Consider the following 10,518-nt stretch of genomic DNA (forward strand, 5'->3'; position numbering starts at 1 on the left):
GGTGATACAATGTATTATTATTAAGTGTTACTTGATAGGTATGGTTTAAGGTTTAGTTAACTTATTTTATGAACTAAATGTTTATTGTTTTATGTTATTTATTTAATTTGATTTCTATATTTTTTATTTTAATTTTGAAAAATTGGTAGATATCTTTTTTCAGTCCAATTAATGGATATGTGTAATTTTAGTTATTAGTTAGATTATAAGTAAATTGTTATTTCATGTTGTTTTTAATTAATTTAATTTTTATGTATATTACCTTTTTTAACTGTTGTTCAATGTTTTAATGAGACTTACGAATAATCGATATTTTTTTTTGAACTGTCAATCTTTAAAAATTAATTATTCTATTTATAACTGAGTTATGAAACGTGGAATACTTGTTTAGTATATTCTTTATTTTTTATTTCAACTTTTAAATGTTTACTTTTAAAATAGATTTTTTATTCCAGTTTTTAATTTTTTTAACAAAAGCCTCGCCTACTTCTCCCTAGGCAAGTGAGCCACATGCTTGCACCACCGGATCCCATTGTCCCTTACTTGAGGGAGGCTGGGTTCGGCGACACGGTGTTGCTCATGGACTTCGTGTTTGACAACTCCCTGATCACGGTATTCATTGAGCGCTGGCGTTCGAAGACCCACACTTTTCACGTTCCATGGGATGAGTGCACTATCACCCTGCAAGATGTTGCATACCACCTCGGACTACGCATGCATGGGAAGCCAGTGAGTGGATGATTTCGTGATTTTCAGACGTGATATGGGCACTCGACCTGGGATTGGATGTAGCAGCTACTTGGTGCCAAGCAGCCTCATGGTCAACAGTAGGGTGCGCAGAGGAAAGAGTCCTTATCCATCAAGCTGACATGGCTTTGGGATCGAGTTTGGCATATGCCCAATACCGCTGATCCAGCCATCCTACGATAGTACACGAGATGTGACATACTGTTGCTATTGGGGATTACCTAATGATTGACAAGTCAAATAATCAGCTCCATCTCCGGTAGCTGCCACTATTGGATGACTTTCAGAGGTGCCGCGGTCTGTCTTGGGGGTCCGATGTGCTTACATGGACCTACCACTCCTTTTACTCTGCAACATATCGAGACACCACATACATTGTCGGATGCACTCCACTGATAGTTTCGTGGATATACCATAGATTTTCTCAGTGGTGTCCACCTGAGAGACAGGTTCTGATGTATCCCATGGTTGCGAGGTAACTAGTAGTACTCATGGTTTTCTTCTTCTTCATTTATCTAATTGATTGATTTGTCTTGCCTAAATTAATACACTGTTATTGTTGCATATGTCCACAGGTTGATAGGTATGACCCAGCAGAGTAGGCACCAGCACAAATAGAGAGTCCTCCGATGGCGTCTGATATTGGATCAGTTACAGTTACATGAGATATGTGAAATTCTATTATTCAGTTACAACTAAATACCTTACATATCCAGCGTAAGTAACTAATACTGATGATTATATTACATCTTACGTTGTAGTTCCTATGGATGCCGCATGACGACCTTGCACTACATGCCCTGTGCCCATTATGGCTGAAGGAGGAGGCAAAATAGGAGACATGAATGTCTGCTATTCCCCTCATCTGTTTCAACATTGTCAAGTTTCACCACGTTGATTGGGTAAAATGTCAGTTTGGTGGCGACCAGCCAGTGCTTGGGACCCCGGTCAATGTCGACAGGTTCCTGACCACCATTGGACGGGGCGAGGAGGTGTGGTGGCCTACTCGTCATCAGGAGTGGTATGATAGCTAGAGGGTTCAGTTTGAGGATGGACATTAGATCTCTATTCAGCCGTTCACAGACTACCGACCGATGCAGGAGTACTAGGCCTAGTTCCGACAGGTTTGCCGCGTCAAATATCACAGTGCTCTAACCATATTTCTTTGTTAAATCTACCGGCCCAGTCCGCCATCTCACACGACAAACCTCTCAATGCATCTATGTACCACGCATAGCCAGCCTTGCTTTGATTATAAGCAGCATTAACGAGATATCGCTTTCCTTGGACAAACTTGAAATGAGACATCACATGAAATTTGCAGCCATGTGTCTGACATAATAAGCATGGAACGCTTTGGGAGGGTGCCAACCACTATCGTCGGCTCTCAGTGCAGCCTTAATCGCCTGAGATCTATCAAATATAATCAACAGGCCTTCTTGTAGAGTCACATGTCATCTCAAGTTGGTTAGGAAGAACTGCCATGACTCCGTACTCTCAGACTCAACAATTGCAAACACCACTGGAAGGATATTACTATTCCCGTCTTGTGTCATTCTAATAAGCAACACACTACCGTATTGAGAAAAAACCCTAAACGGCCCCTAACAATAACATCAAAATACAACAAGGCCCCTAGAGAAAAAAACCCTTTCCGACCCCTATTTTTTAACTCCGTTAGACAAGTTAGCCCTTCCGTTAATAATTTATCTCTAGAGCTAATTAACCATGCCTATTTGGCACGTTAAGTTAATGATATGTCAGTTAAATGCCAAGCTGGATGGGAAGATTAATGGGCCACCCAACCCGACCCCTAACAATTCTATTAAAAAAAGAGGATTCTATTGTGATGACACAGAACCCCTCTTTCACTCTCTAGAATTGCAAAAAATCCTAATTCTCTCCCTTCCAAAATTCGTTGAAGACGCTTCACTTGGAGGAAGACGTTGGTCTCGACGGAGCTATTGACGGTGTTTTGACGGCGCCATGACAGAGGAACTGTCTGTTGAGAGGTAAGCTTAGTTACTCACTCTCTCTGCCATTGCATGTGTATGATCAAGTTGAAGCTGGTTTTATTCACACTCTCTGCCATTGAACATGCTTTGAAACCTATGATTTGGAGTATAGTTTATATTCAAATTTTGCATAAATGGTTGAATTAGAACATGGCTTAGGATCAATATAACAAATATGCTCTGTATATTTTGACTGAAAAACTTATGTGTTTTGTTGAAGTTGATGCTTCAATTCCTTATTATTCATAAGTTTGCATTTTAGTCTACTGCAATGCAAAATTGTGTCTGTTCTAAATCTTACATGCTCTTCTTGAAAATCACATTTGTATTTGCTCTACCACATATACGCACACACAAAATGTTCCATTGGTCATAGATTTTCATTAACTTGTTACATAGTTTTATTTAAATTTTTGCAAGAGTTTAAACAAGTATACCTTGAAATCATTTAGTATGAACTAATCTATTTGAATTTTAGATAAATTGATATACAATTCACATTGACCTGTTTAGTGAATAATCTACATTATAATTTGTCAATCTATCTATTAAAATTTGATATATCAATCATTAAAATTAATAAATAATATACATTACTTTCAAATATATCTACCTATTAACTATTGTTATTGTTGCTGAATTTGTCTTTTATTGGTGCTGCAGATGTCTAACTTTGCAGTACTCGTGTTTCACCATGGTGGGAGACTTGGGAATGATAGTAATGGGGTGTTGCGGTATTTGGATAGAAAGGTACATAAATTTTCTCCAATGGACTTAGATTTAGTGAATTTTTTCATCTAGAAGAACTACTAAAGAGTTTAGGATATGCTTATTATGCTGCAATGTATTGGTTAGAACCCACAACTCGAAATTTAGAATTTGGTCTTCGTGTGATTAAGGGAGATTCTGAGATAAATGATTTAAGAAACAGTTTATTAACAAATGACTATTCAGAATTTAATTTATACTTTGAACACCCAGTTGGTGAGCCTTGCTATGTTAACGAGGATTTAGGTCAGGCTGCCGCCTAAGTTAAGGATTCTTCCTCCTCATCCTCATCTGCTGAAGATGATGGAAGTTCTGAGGATGAGGCATACAATCCTCCTTCAGATGCATATGATAAGAGTAGTGACACTGATAGTGACGAAGATAGAATGAAGTTGAGGACGCATATTAATAAGAAGGCTACTGATGAGAAAGATGATTGTGATAATGAAAAGGGTGGTGCTGACAAGAAGGCTGCTGGGACTATGAATATGGACAAGAAGAAGGCGAATTCAAAGAAGTATGCGGGGAAAAGAAAGAAACATGCTAGGCCCAACTTTAGTCCTAGTAGAAGGGGTAATGTTAGAGTTGGTTCAGGGGGGCAATATAGGTGGACAACATACTGGGCTTAGTAGTTCTAAGGCCCAACCTGGTTCTAGAGAAGATAAAAGTGGGTCAAGTCACACTAAGGGTGTTGAGCCCATTATTGAAAAAGTTGATTGTGAAGAAGAGAAGGAGTATGTTTATGAGAGTGAAGCATTTGTGTCCCCTATTTTATCAGATGATGAGGGAGGTAATAAACACCAATGGCTAGAGCACCAAACCGATTATGGCTATGGAGAAGTGTACTTTGAGTTGAGTATGGAGTTTGACACAATGACTGAGTTCAAGGAGTGCTGATGCTAGGGCATCTTGGCTAGTTTCACAAGCCATTTTTAGTTTGTTTTAGAGTAGTTTCATGCATTTCTTAGGCAATAAGTAAGTATTTGGATGAGAAATTTATGCTTGTCTTGATTCAATCAAACATTGTTAATTTGATGCATTTTCATGAGATTTATGCAAAGAATTGTTTGATGTTATGAATGATGCATTATCTTGTGATTAAGGCAATACTTTGATGCATTTTGTTTGGTTGATGATAGGTAAGAAGAAGCTAAGAAAAGGGAAGGCAAAGAAGCAACAAGAAATCCATGAAAGGAAGCAAAGAGAAGCAACATTGGAGCCAAAGTTGGTGCTCCAACGTTGCTGGAAACGTTGCTCCTCACAGCCTGAAGGGAGGGGGTATACTTCAAACAAGAATAACTTGAGTTACAGAGCTCCAAATGAGGTGATTCCAAAGGCATTGGAAAGTAGACATTCAAGGATTTCTAACAATATATGGAATTACATGATGGGTACTTAATTTGAGGGAGAAAACTTGCCCCGAAAGTGTAAAGATGAACATAGTATCAACATGTAGTAAGGCCAGCTGACCTCGACATCTTCCATGAAGTATAACTCGAGTTGTAGAGCTTCAAACTACGCGCTCCCAATGGCATTGGAAAGTAGACATTCAGAGCTTTCCAAAAATATATAATAGTATGGGGTGGATAATGCGTTTGTGCTCCAGAATCTGGCATTTTTGACCACGTTGGTGTGCCAACGTTGCCTCCAACGTTGCACACCAATGCTAGCAACCTTGTCCCCTTCAAAGGAGCATAACTTGAGTTGAAGATGTCCAATTGAAGTGATTTCAGTTGAGTTAGAAAGCTGATATTCAGAGCTTTCCAACCATATATAATAGTATATAGTGGGCATGAAATTGACAATGTTGACAAGAGGACAAAGTAACAGCTTGATGTGCAATTTCCCCCAATGTTTTGCTTGCTGGAAATTGAAAAAAGACAATCCACACGTACGCGTACGTGACGCGCATGCATGGATGTGCCAATGTTGGAGGGGGCGTTTATAGTCCAACGCTAAGGCCAACATGCGCGATGAGAAGGCAAAGTATGGAATTAGAAATTTTTGCATCCACACGCACGGGTAGCTTACACGCACGTGTGGATGCGTATTTTGGACCCAAATGCGCAAACGCGCAAAGCACGCGTACGCGTGGGTAGAAGAACGTTGGTACTCCAATGTTGAGTCAAACGTCAATAACAGTAACCAGAACCCATTTTTCCAAAGGGACGTTTGACTCAACGTCTGCCCAAAAATGTGGACTCAAACGTTGATATCAGAATTGCATAATTGACACCTCTCTCTTCTCAGCTGCATTGGGAGCCAATCCACAATCAAGGCCAAGGCCCACATCCAAGTACTTGATCCAATTGAAGATGAGAAGATGTTTATAAATAGAAGGATTGTTGAAGATTGAAAAGCTTTGGGACGCCCTGAGGGGGGCTCTGGGAGTTCAGACCCAGATTTTATTTTTTGCACTTTTCTTTTAGTTTCTGTTTTCTGCAATTTTCTTTCTCTGTAATTTGAATTGAGCTATGATGAACTAAACCCCTTTCATTGGGTTAGGGAGCTCTATTGTAATTCAATGGATCAATAGTAGTTTTCATCTTCTTCTTCTTTCTTTTCTCTTGATTTTTGTTAGAAAGCTTTCGATCTTAATTCAATTGGGTAGTTGTCTTGACAGAGAAGCTACTCATAATTGGAATTCCTCTGATCCTTGAGAGAGGTATGAGGAATTCATGCTAGAAACGCTTTCTCACATTGGATTAGATTGGGGGTTGGATGGATATTGTGACATTTAATCCTACCAATACTTTGATCTATGAATTTGTGTGGTCTAATCAGTGACCGGACTTCATCTCTTCCCATGAGCAATTAAATCAAGACATTGGGCAATTATTCATGCTTAGAGAGATTGGTGAGCCAAGACATTGGGATCTAATCATCTAAGATTGCCAAGCAATGTCAATGAATGTATTGATTGAGGAAGAGATGAAAATGATTTGATCTGGAGAATTCAATATCTCCTAAAGCCCAATGAATCCCCATCTATGATCTACCCATTCTATTTACATTCTGCTCTTTAATTTCATGCTCAATCCCCATTTCCTTTTAATTTCTGGCAATTTAAGTTTCTGTTATTTACTTTCTTGCAATTTAAGTTTCTGCTCTTAATTTCCTGCAATTTAATTTCTGTTCCTTTAATTTCCTACAATTTAAGTTTTCCGCCAATTTTACTTTCCGCAACACTAATTCAATTCTGATTTCGTTCAACTAGAATAATTCTCCAATTAACATTGATCAACCAACCAATCCCTATGGGATTCGACCTCACTCTACAGTGAGTTTTTACTTGACGACAATCCGGTGCACTTGTCGGTAGGAAATTGTTGAGAGACAGTTTTTGAGTGAATCAAGTTCTTGAAGGATTACTTTGTTTATGAGGGAAATGAATGCCGATATATTAGGAACGAACCAGAAAGAATTAGGGCGCGTGTGCTGATGAAGGATGTCCGTGGTTAATCTATACCTCATATAATTCTAGATATTGTTGCTATCAGGTCAAAACTTTTGTAGATAACCATACATGTGAGTGGGATTTTGGTTCTAATCTGGCCGACCGCATGTGGGTTGCAAGCAAGTTGATTAAGATTTTGGAAACTCGGCTGGACTTGACACCAAAAGAGGCTAAGGTGCACATGGTTGAAGAGTATAATATGCAACTGCATGACAAGATAGTCGCAAGAGGCTTGAAGGCTGCAAGGGAACAAGTAATTGGAAAGGAGGGAGAACAATACGGTAAAATACAAGACTACTTGAATGAGCTGTTAAGGAGCAACCCAGGTTCTACTGCAATGATGTGGACAATACCTCAACCAGAGGGTTTGCCATTATTTGATAGGCTTTATATCTTGCTTGAGGCTTGTAAGCTTGGGTTCAAGGCTGGTTGCAGGCAGTTGATTGGCCTTGATGGATGCTTTCTGAAAGGATATTATGGTGGACAGCTCCTATCCGCAATAGCACAAGATGGAAACAATAATTTCTTTGTTATATCTTATGCAGTGGTGGACAGTGAAAACACTGAGACATGGAAGTGGTTTCTAACAAGGTTGAAAGAAGACTTAGGTGATGTTTGCAATGAAGAACTGAATTTTATCTCGGACCAACAAAAAGTAAGCATTCTATAACATGCTAAAGAGCATTCTATGATATTTTTGAATTCTGTTATTAGAGTATGATTAAGTTAAGTTTATTTAAGTTGTGTTTATGGTTATATGAATTCTGTTTTAATGTGTTATCAATTTTGTTATAAGAGTATGATTGAGGAAGTTTAGTTATGATGTTATGATTTTCCTGAATTCTGGTATAGGACTTTATTACTGAAGTTTATCTACTTTGATTATGGTTTTGCTGAATTCTAGTATAAGAGTTTATTAGTGAAGTTTATTAGTGGATGTTCTCCTTAATGCATGTAATATATTTGTATTAGTGAATTTTATTTTTAGTGCTATTTGTTAGTTTATTTTATTAGTGAGATTTGTTTGTGAATTTTGTTTATGGACTGAATTAGGGATTAGCAGCTACCCTTAATAATGTTATGCCCAATGCAAATCATCGAAACTGTGTACTTCACATTTGGAAGAATTTCACAAAAAAATTTAAAGACAAAGAGTCCAAAAGCATGGTTTGGAGGTGTGCAAAGTCAACTACTAAGATGCAGTTCAATAACAACATGGATAAGTTGAAGCAGATAAATTGTAATGCATGGGAGCATATGATGAGATTTGCTCCATCATGTTGGTCAAAATCACACTTCAGTCATGGACCAAAAGTGGACAACATAACCAACAATATGTGTGAAGTATGGAATGCTAAGATTGTTGGTTATAGGGAAAAACCAATATTAACCATGTGTGAGGAGTTCAGATGCTATGTTATGCGAAAAATGGCCAATCACAAGAGAAAACTAGCTAAATACAATGGTAAATTGGCTCCTGTGCAACAAATTAAGCTGGAACAGATTGTTATGCCTGAAAGCAACAAATGGAATGCAGTATGGATAGGAGATAATGACAAAGCTATCTATGAATTTCAAAAAAATTTCCACAAGCTTGGTGTGAATCTCAAAGAGCACACGTGCACATGCAATGTGTGGCAGCTCACAGGTAATTCATGTATACTATGCTATCATTAGTTATATCAAGTTTATCTACTCCATCATTATGGTCTTTGATTTATTAAAATTGTATGTAGGGCTTTCATGCAAGCATGCAGTTGCTGCAATTTTTAGATTGAAAAATCTGGGATACAAATTAGAAGACTTTGTCGATAAGTCACTGATAATGGATGCTGTCCGAGCAGCATACTCCTATGTGATCCAACCAATAAACAGTCAGGAATATTGGATCCCCACAGATTGTCAAGGAATCCTCCGTCCCCCAATCGTACGTCCAGCTCGCCGACCAAAACTTAGGAGGATGAAAGCTCCTATTGAAATGGTGATTGGCAATAAAGTTATGAATTCGCACCAAGTAACTTGTAGTAAGTGTGGAGAGAAAGGTCATTATCACAAGACTTGCAAAGGTGCACCTAAGGATCCAAATTGGCAGTCAAAGACTAAAAAGACAAAGAAGGCAAGCAAGACTCAATCAAGAACTTTTGTTGGAGCAACAACAAACAAGCTAAGACAACATGATCCAATGGTTGCATTTGTTATTTTTTGTATTCTATTTTTTTAATTATGTTAATTCTACTAGGTCTGTTATGTGTTGTTGATTGCAAATTGCTGAATCTGTATTTTATATTTGCATCATCATTTCCAGGCAAAGGCAAAAAAGAATAAGAAAAAGATGCCAAAAGTGAGAGCCTCGCCCAATATAGACTTTGTTGAAAAGATTGATTTATCTCAATCTGCACCCCCATAATGATGAACCTGTGAGTATAGGATTGTATTTGGTGACTTTAGTGTTGCTCATTTTTTGTTTTTAAATGGTTATTTTATCTTGTGCAGGCTACTCAGTAAATTCCCGAACCTCCTGTTGGGTTTTGAATGAAGCAAACCATTATGAGGCCGCCAATACCACCCACTCAAAACCATCTAGAGCCACTTAGACCAGCTACCTCAGGGACATCCGGCAGCTTGTTTACCTTCATGCCAACACCTGATTTTAGGCCTCCAACTCACATTGAGGAGATTTATTAATGAATTGCAAGCACCAAGTGAAGACTCATATGTATTTTACTGGTCTATAAATGAAGAGTCATATGTATCTTATGAACTCAATTAATTATCTTTTGGTTCCTTCATAGTTATAAATGAATTCTCTAGTATATAAGTTATACAACCAGCAATTTAGAGACATTATTTTGCTACTGCACAGTACAAACAATCATACTTTGGTGCTAAGTTTATTATAATAGATTATGGAACTATTTTGGATTGTGTTTATAGTTCCATCTTTATTATCATATAGCACATATGAAATACATATTGTACAGACTTTTTTCAGATTGATGAAACATATATTTAGCTTACAATATTTTGTATACCCAGATTTTTATATCTTCATCCATCAAAATATGTGATTACACATTTGTAATATAATCTAATTTCTTTCAATACAATATCATTTCAGATTAAACTGATAGCAAATTCATTAACATAAAATATAATATTACATAGGTTTAGTTACATCTTAAAAGCATTACAAAGCAACATAATTATCACAAAATGTCACAATTAAGATTATGACAATTACTTAGGACATGTCCTAAAGACTAAAGCAATTATGATACTAATTATACCCAAAATTATAAGCCTAAAACATCTGAAGTAATATCTACCACCTTTAGATCCAATTTCGTTTTGATTTTTCAAATTCAATTCCATCTCTAACTCCTTCATTCTATGTTCTACCTCCTTCAATCTCTTTTCTATTAAAATAGCATTCTTAGAAGTAATGTCCTCATCAATATTTTTGTGAACTAATTCATCTAGCCACTTCAAATACTTGCAATGTAGGATGGGTGCCAGAAAATTAAAAAATTT

The sequence above is a fragment of the Arachis hypogaea genome, chromosome 16 (genome assembly GCF_003086295.3).
Source record: "Arachis hypogaea cultivar Tifrunner chromosome 16, arahy.Tifrunner.gnm2.J5K5, whole genome shotgun sequence".
In the NCBI taxonomy this organism is placed as follows: domain Eukaryota; kingdom Viridiplantae; phylum Streptophyta; class Magnoliopsida; order Fabales; family Fabaceae; genus Arachis; species Arachis hypogaea.